Source organism: Lonchura striata, chromosome 35 (assembly GCF_046129695.1).
Source record: "Lonchura striata isolate bLonStr1 chromosome 35, bLonStr1.mat, whole genome shotgun sequence".
NCBI classification, from domain to species: Eukaryota; Metazoa; Chordata; class Aves; order Passeriformes; family Estrildidae; genus Lonchura; species Lonchura striata.
In genome coordinates this window covers 46556-57795 of record NC_134637.1, presented here as the reverse complement: position 1 = coordinate 57795, position 11240 = coordinate 46556, and positions in this window count along the sequence as shown.

Genomic DNA, 11240 nt, shown 5'->3' with positions numbered 1-11240 from the left:
AAATCGGGGGGAAAAAGGGTATTTTGGGGGGGAGAAAGGGGGAAATTGGGGGGAAAAAGGGGGATTTTGGGAAAATTGGGGGGATTGGGGGAGAATTGGGGTGAGAAAGGGGGAAATTGGGAAAATTGGGGGGAAAAAGGGGGATTTTGGGGGGAAAAGGGGGATTTTGGGGAAAATTGGGGGGATTTGGGGGGAATTGGGGTGAGAAAGGGGGAAATTGGGAAAATCGGGGGAAAAAGGGGATTTTGGGGGGAAAAGGGGGAAATTGGGGGGAAAAGGGGGATTTTGGGAAAATTGGGGGGATTTGGGGGGAATTGGGATGAGAAAGGGGGAAATTGGGAAAATTGGGGGGGTTTGGGGGGAATTGGGGGGAAAAATGGGGATTTTGGGGAAATCGGGGGGAAAAATGGGGATTTCGGGGAGAATTGGGGTGAGAAAGGGGAAATTGGGAAAATTGGGGGGATTTGGGGGGAATTGGGGAAATTGGGGGGATTTGGGGATATTTTGGGAAATTTGGGGAATTCTGGGAAGTTTGCGGGAAATTTGGGGCTTTTTGGTTTTTTTTTGGGGAAATTTGGGGAATTTTGGGAAATTTGGAGAATTTGGGGGAAATTTGGGGGGATTTGGGGAATTTGGGGAAGTTTGAAAATTTGGGGGAAATTTGGGGATTTTTGGGATTTTTTGGGGGGAATTTGGGGGATTTTGGGGAATTCGGGGAAGTTTGGGCATTTTGGTATTTTTTGGGGGGGATTTTGGGGGATTTTGGGATTTTTTTGGGGATTTGGGAAGTTTGGGGGAAATTTGGGGAGTTTTGGGGGGATTTGGGGAATTCGGGGAAGTTTGGGGAAAATTTGGCGGATTTTGGGGAATTCGGGGTAAATTTGGGGGATTTGGGGATTTTTTGGGGGGAATTTGGGGGATTTTGGGAGGATTTGGGGGATTTTGGGGAATTCAGGGGAAATCTGGGGATTTTTGGGGAAGTTTTGGAGCTTTTTGGGATTTTTGGGATTTTTTTGGGGGGAATTTGGGGGAATTTCAGATTTTTTGGGGGGATTTGGGGAGGATCGGGGTCTATTGGAGGGAATGTGGGGTTTGGGGGAATTTTGGGGGATTTTGGTTTTTTTTCAGTGTTTTTGGCCCAATTTCGGGTGGTTTTGCAGCAATTTTGGGAGTTTTTGGGCTATTTCAGGGTTTTTGGGCAATTTTGGGTTTTTTTGGGGGGATTTTGGGCTGATTTTGGGGGTTTTGGGGATTTTTTGGGCGATTTTGGAGTTCTGGGGGTGATTTTGGGGTGATTTTGGGGGATTTTGGGGTTTTTACCTGGTCCCAGCAGCTCGGCGCTCTCCGAGTCCGAGGCGGCGTCGGCGTCGTCCCTGCGGGGGAAAAAAGGGAAAAATTGGGAAAAAAATCGGGAAAAATGGGAAAAAACAGGAGAAAAGGGGGGGAAATGGGAAAAAATGGGAAAAATGGGGGAAAAGGGGAAAAACCTGGGGAAAAATGGGGAAAATTGGGAGAAAATGGGAGAAAATGGGGAAAATTGGGAGAAAAGGGGAGAAAATGGGAAAAATTAGGGGAAAACACGGGGAAAATGGGAAAAAATGGGAGAAAATGGGGAAAATTGGGAGAAAAGGGGAGAAAATGGGGAAAATTGGGGGAAAACACGGGGAAAATGGGAAAAAATGGGAGAAAATAGTGAAGAGAGGGGAAACAGGAAAAAATTCCAGGAAAAATGGGAAAATGTGGGGAAAAGGGAGAAAATGGGGAAAATTGGGGGAGAAAATGGGGAAAATTGGGAGAAAAGGGGAGAAAATGGGGAAAATTGGGGAAAACATGGGGAAAATGGGAAAAAATGGTGAAAAGAGGGGAAAACAGGAAAAAATTCCAGGAAAAATGGGAAAACGTGGGGGAAAAGGGGAGAAAATTGGGAAAATTGGGGGAGAAAATTGGGAGAAAAAGGGAGAAAATGGGGAAAATTGGGGAAAAACAGGGAAAAAAGGGGGAAAAAGGATAGAAAATGGGAGAAACGGGGAAAAAAAGAAAACTGGAAAAAGGGAAGGAATGGGAAAACAAGGCAGGAAAAAAGGGGGAAATGAGGAGGAAAAAAGTAAAAAAATTTAGGAAAAAAAGGAAAAAGGTGGAAAAAAAATTAAAATGGGGGGAAAAGAGGAAAAAAGAGAAAAAAGAGAAAAAAGGAAAAAAAAAAGGAAAAAAAGGAAAAAAAGGAAAAAAAAGGAGAATCGAAGGGGAAAATTGGAAAATAAAGGGGAAAAGGGGGGAGGGGTTTCGAGGGGTGGGGGAGGGGTTTTAAGGGGTGGGGGAGGGGCTCACGGGGGGCTCGGGCGCGGCTCCGGCAGCAGCTCCAGCCCCGAGGCCGCCTGGGGAGGGGAAAAGGGGTCAGGGAGCCCCAAAAATCCCCAAAAAACACCCAAAAAGCAGCCCCAAAAACCACCCGGATACTCAAAAAAAAACCAGCCCAAAAAAACCCCAAAAAACAGCCCAAAAAAACCCCATAAAACAGCCCAAAAAACCCCCAAAACCAGCCCAGAAAAACCACCCAAATACTCAAAAAAACCAGCCCAAAAAAACCCCAAAAATCCAGCCCAAAAATCCCTAAAACCAGCCCAAAAAAACCCCAAAATCCAGCCCAAAAACCCGCAAAAACAGCCCAAAAAAACCCCCAAATACTAAAAAAAAACCATCCAAAAAACCCCAAAAATCCAGCCCAAAAACCCCAAATACTAAAAAAAAAGCCAAAAAAAAGCCCCCAAAACCAGCCCAAATTAACCCCAAAAAACAGCCCAAAAAAACCCCAAAATCCAGCCCAAAAAACCCCAAAAAACAGCCCAAAAAAACCCCAAAACCAGCCCAAAAAACCCCAAAAATCCAGCCCAAAAAAACCCCAAAAAACAGCCCAAAAAACCCCAAAATCCAGCCCAAAAAACCCCAAAAAACAGCCCAAAAAACCCCCAAAACCAGCCCAAAAAAACCCCCAAATACTCAAAAAAAACCAGCCCAAAAAAACCCAAAATCTGAGTTTTTCCCCCCAATTTTCCCTAAAATCTGCATTTTTTCCCCCCAACTTTTCCCAGAATCCGCATTTTCCCACCCAATTTTCCCAAAATCGCATTTTTCTCCCAATTTCCCCAAAATCCACATTTCCCCCCCAGTTTTCCCATTTTCCCCAAAATCCACATTTCCCCCCAGTTTTCTCAATTTTCCCAAAATCTGCGTTTTCCCCCCAAATTTTCCCTAAATCCACATTTTTTACCCCCAATTTTCCCAAAATCCGCATTTTTTCCCCAATTTCCCTAAAATCCGCATTTTTTTCCCCCCAATTTCCCCAAAATTAGCATTTTCCCCAATTTCTCATTTTCCCCAAAATCCACATTTTCCCCCCATTTTTCCCAAAATTCGCATTTTTCCCCAATTTCTCATTTTTCCCAAAATCCACATTTTCCCATTTTCCCAAAATCTGCATTTTTCCCCCCAATTTTCTCAATTTCTCCAAAATCCGCGTTTTTCCATTTTTCCCCAAAATCCGCATTTTCCCCCAATTTTCCCCAAATCCGCATTTTTTTCCCATTTTTTCCCAAAATCCCCATTTTCCCCCCCAATTTTCCCAAAATCCGCCTTTTTCGCCCCAAACCACCTGGGGGGGAGGGGCGCGCCCCGGGGGCTCCTTTTGGGGCGAATTCCGGCGATTTTGGGTCAAATCCCGAAGGGTTTGGGGCGAGTCCCACGGGTTCGGCTCCGAGTCCGGGGGGGAGTTTTGGGGCGAATTTTGGGGATTTTGGGGCGAATTTTGGGGATTTTGGGGCAGATTTTGGGGCGGATTTTGGGGATTTTGGGGCGGATTTTGGGGTTTTGGGGCTGCGGGCAGTTTTGGGGCGAATTCCGGCGTTTTTGGGTCTCCCCGGGGCGCCACTGGAGCATCCGCGGACGCTGCGCCCCACGGAGCGCAGCGAGAAGCGGCGGCGCGGCCGCGCTTTTGGGGCAAAATCCGACGATTTTGGGGCAAAATCCGACGATTTTGGGGGCAAAATCCGACGATTTTGGGGCCGCCGCTTTTGGGGCAAAATCCGACGATTTCGGGGCAAAATCCGCCGATTTTGGGGCAAAATCCGACGATTTCGGGGCAAAATCCGACGATTTCGGGGCCGCCGCTTTTGGGGCAAAATCCGACGATTTTGGGACAAAATCCGCCGATTTCGGCACTGCCGCTTTTGGGGCAAAATCCGACGATTTTGGGGCAAAATCCGCCGATTTCAGCACTGCCGCTTTTGGGGCAAAATCCGACGATTTTGGGGCAAAATCCGACGATTTTGGGGCCGCCGCTTTTGGGGCAAAATCCGACGATTTTGGGGCAAAATCCGACGATTTCGGCACTGCCGCTTTTGGGGCAAAATCCGCCGATTTTGGGGCAAAATCTGACGATTTTGGGGCCGCCGCTTTTGGGGCAAAATCTGCTGATTTTGGGACAAAATCCGCCGATTTCGGCACTGCGCTTTTGGGGCAAAATCCGACGATTTTGGGGCAAAATCCGCCGATTTTGGGGCCGCCGCTTTTGGGGCAAAATCCGACGATTTTGGGGCAAAATCCGACGATTTCGGGGCTGATTTTGGGGCGTTCTGGGGCGGGGGCCGGGCTGGGGGCGGGGCTCAGAGATTTTGGGTGAATTCCGGCGATTTTGGGGCGATTTCCGCCGGTTTTGGGCCGTTTTCAGCCCATTTTGGGGCGATTTCTGCCCATTTCGGGTCAGCCTCGACCGATTTTGGGTCAATTTCTGCCGATTTTGGGCACATTTTGGTCCATTTCGGATCAATTTCCGACAATTTTGGGCCAATTTCTGCCAATTTTGGGCAAATCGCTGTTTTTGGGCTGATTTCCATCGATTTCGGCCCAATCTCATCCCATTTTGGGCCAAATCCAGCCAATTTTGGGCCATTTTCAGTCAACTTTGGTCCGATTGCTGCCGATTTTGGGCCAATTTCAGCAATTTTTGGGCAAATTGCCGATTTTGGGCCGATTTCAGTGAATCTTGGGCCAATTTCAGTGAATTTTGGGCAAATCACTGATTTTGAGCCGATTTCTGCTGATTTTGGGCTGATTTCAGTGGATTTTGGGCCAATTTCAGTGAACTTTGGGCAAATTGCCGATTTTGGGCTGACTTCTGCCGATTTTGGGCCAATTTCTGTCGATTTTGGGCAAACTGCTCTTCTCGTGCTGCTCTCCGCCGATTTCGGGCCAATTTCTGCTGATTTTGGGTGGATTTCAGTGAATTTTGGGCTGATTCCAGCCGATTTTGGGCAAATTGCTGTTTTCACGCCGATCTCCGCTGATTTCGGGACGATTTCTGCCGATTTTGTGCCAATTCCAGCCGATTTCGTGCTGATTTCAGTGAATTTTGGGCTGATTTCTGCCGATTTCGGGCCGATTTCAGTGAATTTTGTGCCGATTTCAGTGAATTTCATGCCGGTCTCCGCAGATTTTGGGCCGATCTCCGCCAATTTTGGGCCAATTTCAGTGAATTTCGTGCCAATTCCAGCCGATTTTGGGTCGATTTCAGTGAATTTTGGGCTGATTTCAGTGAATTTTGTGCCGATTTCTGCCGATTTTGGGCTGATTCCAGCTGATTTCGTGCCGATTTCAGTGAATTTTGGGCTGATTTCTGATTTTGTGCTGATTCCAGCTGATTTTGGGCCGATTTCAGTGAATTTTGGGCCGATTCCAGTGAATTTTGTGCCGATTTCAGTGAATTTCATGCCGATCTCTGCCGATTTTGGGCCGATTCCAGTGAATTTTGGGCCGATTTCAGTGAATTTCGTGCCGATCTCCACCGATTTCGTGCCGATTCCAGCCGATTTTGTGCCGATTTCTGACGATTTCGTGCCGATTTCCGTGAATTTCGTGCCGATTCCAGCTGATTTTGGGCTGATTTCTGCCGATTTCGTGCTGATTCCAGCTGATTTCGTGACGATTTCAGTGAATTTCGTGCCGATCTCCACCGATTTCGTGCCGATTCCAGCCGATTTCGTGCCGATTTCAGTGAATTTTGTGCCGATTTCAGTGAATTTCGGGCCGATCTCCACCGATTTCGGGCCGATTCCAGCCGATTTTGGGCCGATTTCTACCGATTTCGTGCCGATCTCCACCAATTTCGGGCCGATTTCTGCCGATTTCGTGTCGATCTCCACCGATTTCATGCCGATTCCAGCCGATTTTGGGCCGATTCCAGCCGATTTCGTGCCGATCTCCGCCGATTTCGTGCCGATTCCAGCCGCTTCGCCGCCGCCGCTTTCCGGGGCGAGTCGCGGCGATTCCGGCGCCGCCGCCCGCGCCACCTCGGCGCGGAAATGTTCCAGAAAGTTCCGGGCGAAGCGGCGCGCCAGCGCGGCCGCCCCGCGGGGCCCGGCCAGCTCCGGCCGCGCCGCCGCCAGCGCCCGGTAGCGGCGCGCGAAGTCGCGGGCGGCGGCGCCGGCCTGGCCCCGGCAGAACTCGCGCCAGCCCGGCGGGGCGCCGGCTTCGGGGGGAGCCGGGGGGGTCTGGGGGAAATTTGGGGGGATTTCGGCAAAATCCGGGGAGTTTTGGGCAAAATTTGGGGGGGTTTGGGGGAAATTTGGGGGGGTTTGGGGGAAATTTGGGGGGATTTGGACGAAATTTGGGGGGGTTTGGGTGAAATTTGGGGGGTTTTGGGTGAAATTTGGGAGTTTTGGGTGAAATTTGGGGAGTTTTGGGCGAAATCCGGGGGATTTCAGGGGGATCCGGGGGGATTTGGGCGAAATTTGGGGAGTTTTGGGTGAAATTTGGGGGGGTTTGGGCGAAATCCGGGAGTTTTGGGTGAAATTTGGGGAGTTTTGGGTGAAATTTGGGGGGATTTTGGCAAAATTTGGGGGGATTTGGGCAAAATTTGGGGGGTTTTGGGGAAAATTTGGGGAGATTTCAGCAAAATCCGGGGAGTTTTGGGCGAAATTTGGGGGGATTTGGGCTAAATCTGGCGGGGTTTGGGCGAAATTTGGGGGGATTTCAGGGGGATCCGGGGGGATTTGGGCGAAATTTGGGGGGATTTCAGTAAAATCTGGGGAGTTTTGGGTGAAATTTGGGGGGATTCCGGCAAAATCCAGGGAGTTTTGGGCGAAATTTGGGGGGATTTCAGGGAAATTTGGGGGGATTTGGGTGAAATCCGGGGAGTTTTGGGTGAAATTTGGGGGGATTTGGGCGAAATTTGGGGGGATTTCAGTAAAATTTGGGAGTTTTGGGTGAAATTTGGGGGGGTTTGGGCGAAATTTGGGGGGTTTTGGGTGAAATTTGGGGGGGTTTGGGGGAAATTTGGGGGGATTTGGGCGAAATCCGGGGAGTTTTGGGCGAAATTTGGGGAGTTTTGGGTGAAATCTGGGGGATTTGGGCGAAATCTCGGGGGGTTTGGGCAAAATTTGGGGGGATTTCGGCAAAATCCGGGGAGTTTTGGGCGAAATTTGGGGAGTTTTGGGCGAAATTTAGGGGGTCCTGAGGGAGGTTTGGGGGGATTCTGGCAAAATTTGGGGAGTCCTGGGGGGGATTCAGGGGGATTTCAGGGAAATTTGGGGGGATTTCAGCAAAATTTGGGGAATTTTGGGTAAAATTTGGGGAGTTCTGGGGGAGATTTGGGGAATTTCGGCAAAATTTGGGGGATTTCGGTGAAATTTGGGGAGTTTTGGGCAAAACGTGGGGGATCCTGAGGGAGATTTGGGGGAGTTTCGGCAAAATTTGGGGGGATTTTGGCAAAATCTGGGGAATTATCAGGGAAATTTGATGGATTTTGGGGGGGATTTGAGAGACTTTGGGGGAAATTTTGGAGATTTTTAGGATTTTGGGGGAAAATCGGGGGGATTTCAGCAAAATTCGGGGAGTTTTTGGGGAAATTTGGGGGGATTTTGATAAAATTCTGGGGGGTTTTGGTAAAATTTGGGGGATTTTCGGGGAAATTTGAGGCGATTTGGGGGAATTTTGGGGGGTTTAGGGGGAAATTTGGGGGAATTTCAGCCAAATTTGGGGAGTTTGGGGTGAAATTTGGGGGTTTTTGGGAGCTGGGGGGTTTTGGGGGGAATTCCCGGGATTTTGGGGGGAATTCCCGGGATTTTGGGGGAATTCCCGGGATTTTGGGGGGTCTGGGGGGCCTCGGGCCCGGAGCCCCCCCCCGAGGGGCCGCTCATGGCGCTGGGGGGGGGCGCTGGGAAATTGGGGAAAAAAATGGGAAAAATGGAAAAAATGGGGAAAAAAGGGAAAAAAAAATGGGAAAAAATGGGTAAAATGAGAAAAAAAGACAAAAGAAGAAAATAAAGGGAAAAAAATGGGAGAAAAGAAAAAAAAAAGGAAATAAAAAAAGAAAAGGGAAAAAAGGGGAAACGGGGAAAAATGAAGAAAACAAAAGATAAAAAACAAAAGATAAAAAGAGAAAAAACGGGAAAATTGGTCAAAGTGAGGGAGAGGCTCCGGAAATGGGAAAAATTTCCCAAAATTCACCCAAATCCAAACGTGACCCCACAAAACCCCCCCCAAAAATCCCCCCAAAATTGCCCCAAAACCCCCGAAATTCTCCCCAAAAGTCAAGCCAAAAATCCCCCAAATTTCCCCAATTCCCCCCAAAAATCCCTAAAATTTCCCCAAACTGCCCCAAAACCTCCGCGGGACCCCTCGGTCTCCCCTCCCCCCCCCCCCAAATTCCCCCAAAATCCCCAAAATCCCCCCAAAATCCCCCCAAAATCCCCCCAGAATTTGCCCAAAATCCCCGAAATTGGCCCCAAAGCCGCCGGGCCCGGCCCCGCCGCTCACCATGGCGGCGCCGCCTCCGCGGCCGCTGCTCGCCGGGCCCGGGGCCTTCCTCCCTCCCTTCCTCCTCCTCCTCCTCCTCCCTCTTCTTCTTCTTCTTCCTCCTCCTCCTCCTCTCCCCTTCCCGCCGCCACTTCCGGCCGCCGCCGCCTCCTCTTCCGGCTGCTTTCACCTCCACTTCCGGCCGCTTTCACCTCCACTTCCGGCCGCCGCCGTCTCCTCTTCCGGCCCCGCGCTTGGCGCCCCCTGGCGGCGGGAGCCCCGCGCATGCGCAGTTCCTCCGCCGCCCCGGGACTATTTCGCGCGGCGGAGGGGCGGATTTTGGGTCCAAACTTCGCGATTTCGGGTCCAAACTTCGCGATTTCGGCTCCGGGCTCGGAGCCCGAGGGGAAAGCGGCGCTGGGAAGGCGGCCGGGGGAGGTTTGGGGCGGCCGCGGCGGGCTCGGAGCGGGCTGAAGGCGGCGGCGGAAGGATCCGAGCTCGGCGCGGCCGCCGCGGATCCCTCCGCCCCTCAGGAGCCGCCGGGCTCGGCCCCAAAACCGCCGGGATTCGCCCCAAAAGCCCCGGGCCGACCCCCCCTCCCCCCCCCGGCCATGCTGAAGCCGCTGCCGCCGCCCCTCCCCCAGCCCGGCCCGGCCTCGGCCCCTCCCCCCGGCGGGGCTGGGGGGGGGGAGGGGGGCGGCAGGTGAGGGGAGGGGGTTGGGGGTTTGGGGGGTTTGGGGGGATTTGGGGGGTTTAAGGAGAATTTGGGGGGTTTGGGGGAGTTTGGGGGGTTTGGGGGGATTTGGGGGAGTTTGGGGGATTTTGGGGGGTTTGAGGAGAATTTGGGGGGTTGAGGAGAATTTGGGGGATTTGGGGGGATTTTGGGGGGGTTTGGGGGGATTTGGGGGTTTGGGGAGTTTGGGGAGATTTTGGGGGGTTTGAGGAGAATTTGCGGGGTTTAAGGAGAATTTGGGGGTATTTGGGGAGTTTGGGGGGTTTGGGGGGATTTTGGGGGGATTTGGGGGGTTTGAGGAGAATTTGGGGGGTTTGGGGGAGTTTGGGGGGATTTGGGGAGTTTGGGGGGCTTTGGGGGGATTTTGGGGGGATTTGGGGGTTTAAGGAGAATTTGGGGGGGTTTGGGGAGAATTTGGGGGATTTGGGGAGAATTTGGGGGGGTTTGAGGAGAATTTGGGGGGGTTTGGGGATTTGGGGAGTTTGGGGGGTTTGGGGGGTTTGAGGAGAATTTGGGGATTTGAGGAGAATTTGGGGGGGTTTAAGGAGAATTTGGGGGGGTTTGAGGAGAATTTGGGGGGTTTGAGGAGAAATTGAGGGGATTTGGGGACTTTGGGGGGATTTGGGGGGATTTGGGGATTTGAGGGATTTTGGGGGGGTTTCGGGAATTTGAGGAGAATTTGGGGGGGTTTGGGGGATTTGGGGAGTTTGGGGGGATTTGAGGAGAATTTGGGGGGTTTGAGGAGAATTTGGGAGCTTTGAGGGGATTTTGGGGGGGTTTGGGGGATTTGGGGTGTTTGGGGGGGTTTGGGGGGTTTAAGGAGAATTTGGGGGGATTTGAGGAGAATTTGGGGGATTTGAGGAGAATTTGGGGGATTTGAGGAGAATTTGGGGGCTTTGAGGGATTTTGGGGGGATTTTGGGGGGATTTGAGGGTTTTGGGGGAGTTGAGGGATTTTGGGAGGAATTTGAGGGATTTTGGAGGGGGTTTGAGGGGATTTTGGGGGGATTTAAGGGAGTAATGGGGGGATTTGAGGGGTGTGGGGGGTTTTGGGGGGACTTGAGGAGAATTTGGGGGGGTTTGGGGAGTTTGGGGGGGGTTTTGAGGGGGTTTGGGGGCTTTGGGGGGATTTAAGGAGAATTTGGGGAATTTGAGGGGTGTGGGGGGGATTTGGGGTGAAATTTTAGGAGTTTTGAGGGGTTTGGGTGGTTTTGAGGGGGTTTTGGGGGAATTTTGGGCGATTTAGGGAGAATTCGGGGATTTGAGGGATTTTGGGGGTGTTTGAGGGGACTTGAGGGGGAGTTGAGGGATTTTGGGGGGAATTTGAGGGATTTTGGGGGGGTTTTGGGGGATTTAAAGAGAATTTGGGGGATTTGAGGGGTGTGGCGGGGATTTAGGGTGAAATTTGAGGGGTTTGGGCAGATTTGAGGAGTTTTGGGGGGATTTGAGGAGTTTTGGGGGGCTTGATGGGGTTTGGGGGAAATTCAGGGGGATTTTGGGAGAATTTAGGAAATTTTGGGGAGATTTGAGGGGTTTTGGGCAGATTTGGGGGGGGTTCTGGGAAAAATTTGAGGGTCTTAGTGGAATTTTGGGGAAATGGAATGGGTTTGAGGGGATTTGAGGGATTTTGGGAGGATTTTGGGGGTATTTGAGGGGATCTAAGGAGAATTTGGGGGATTTTGGAGGATTCCGAGGGAATTTGGGGAATTTGAGGCGTTTTG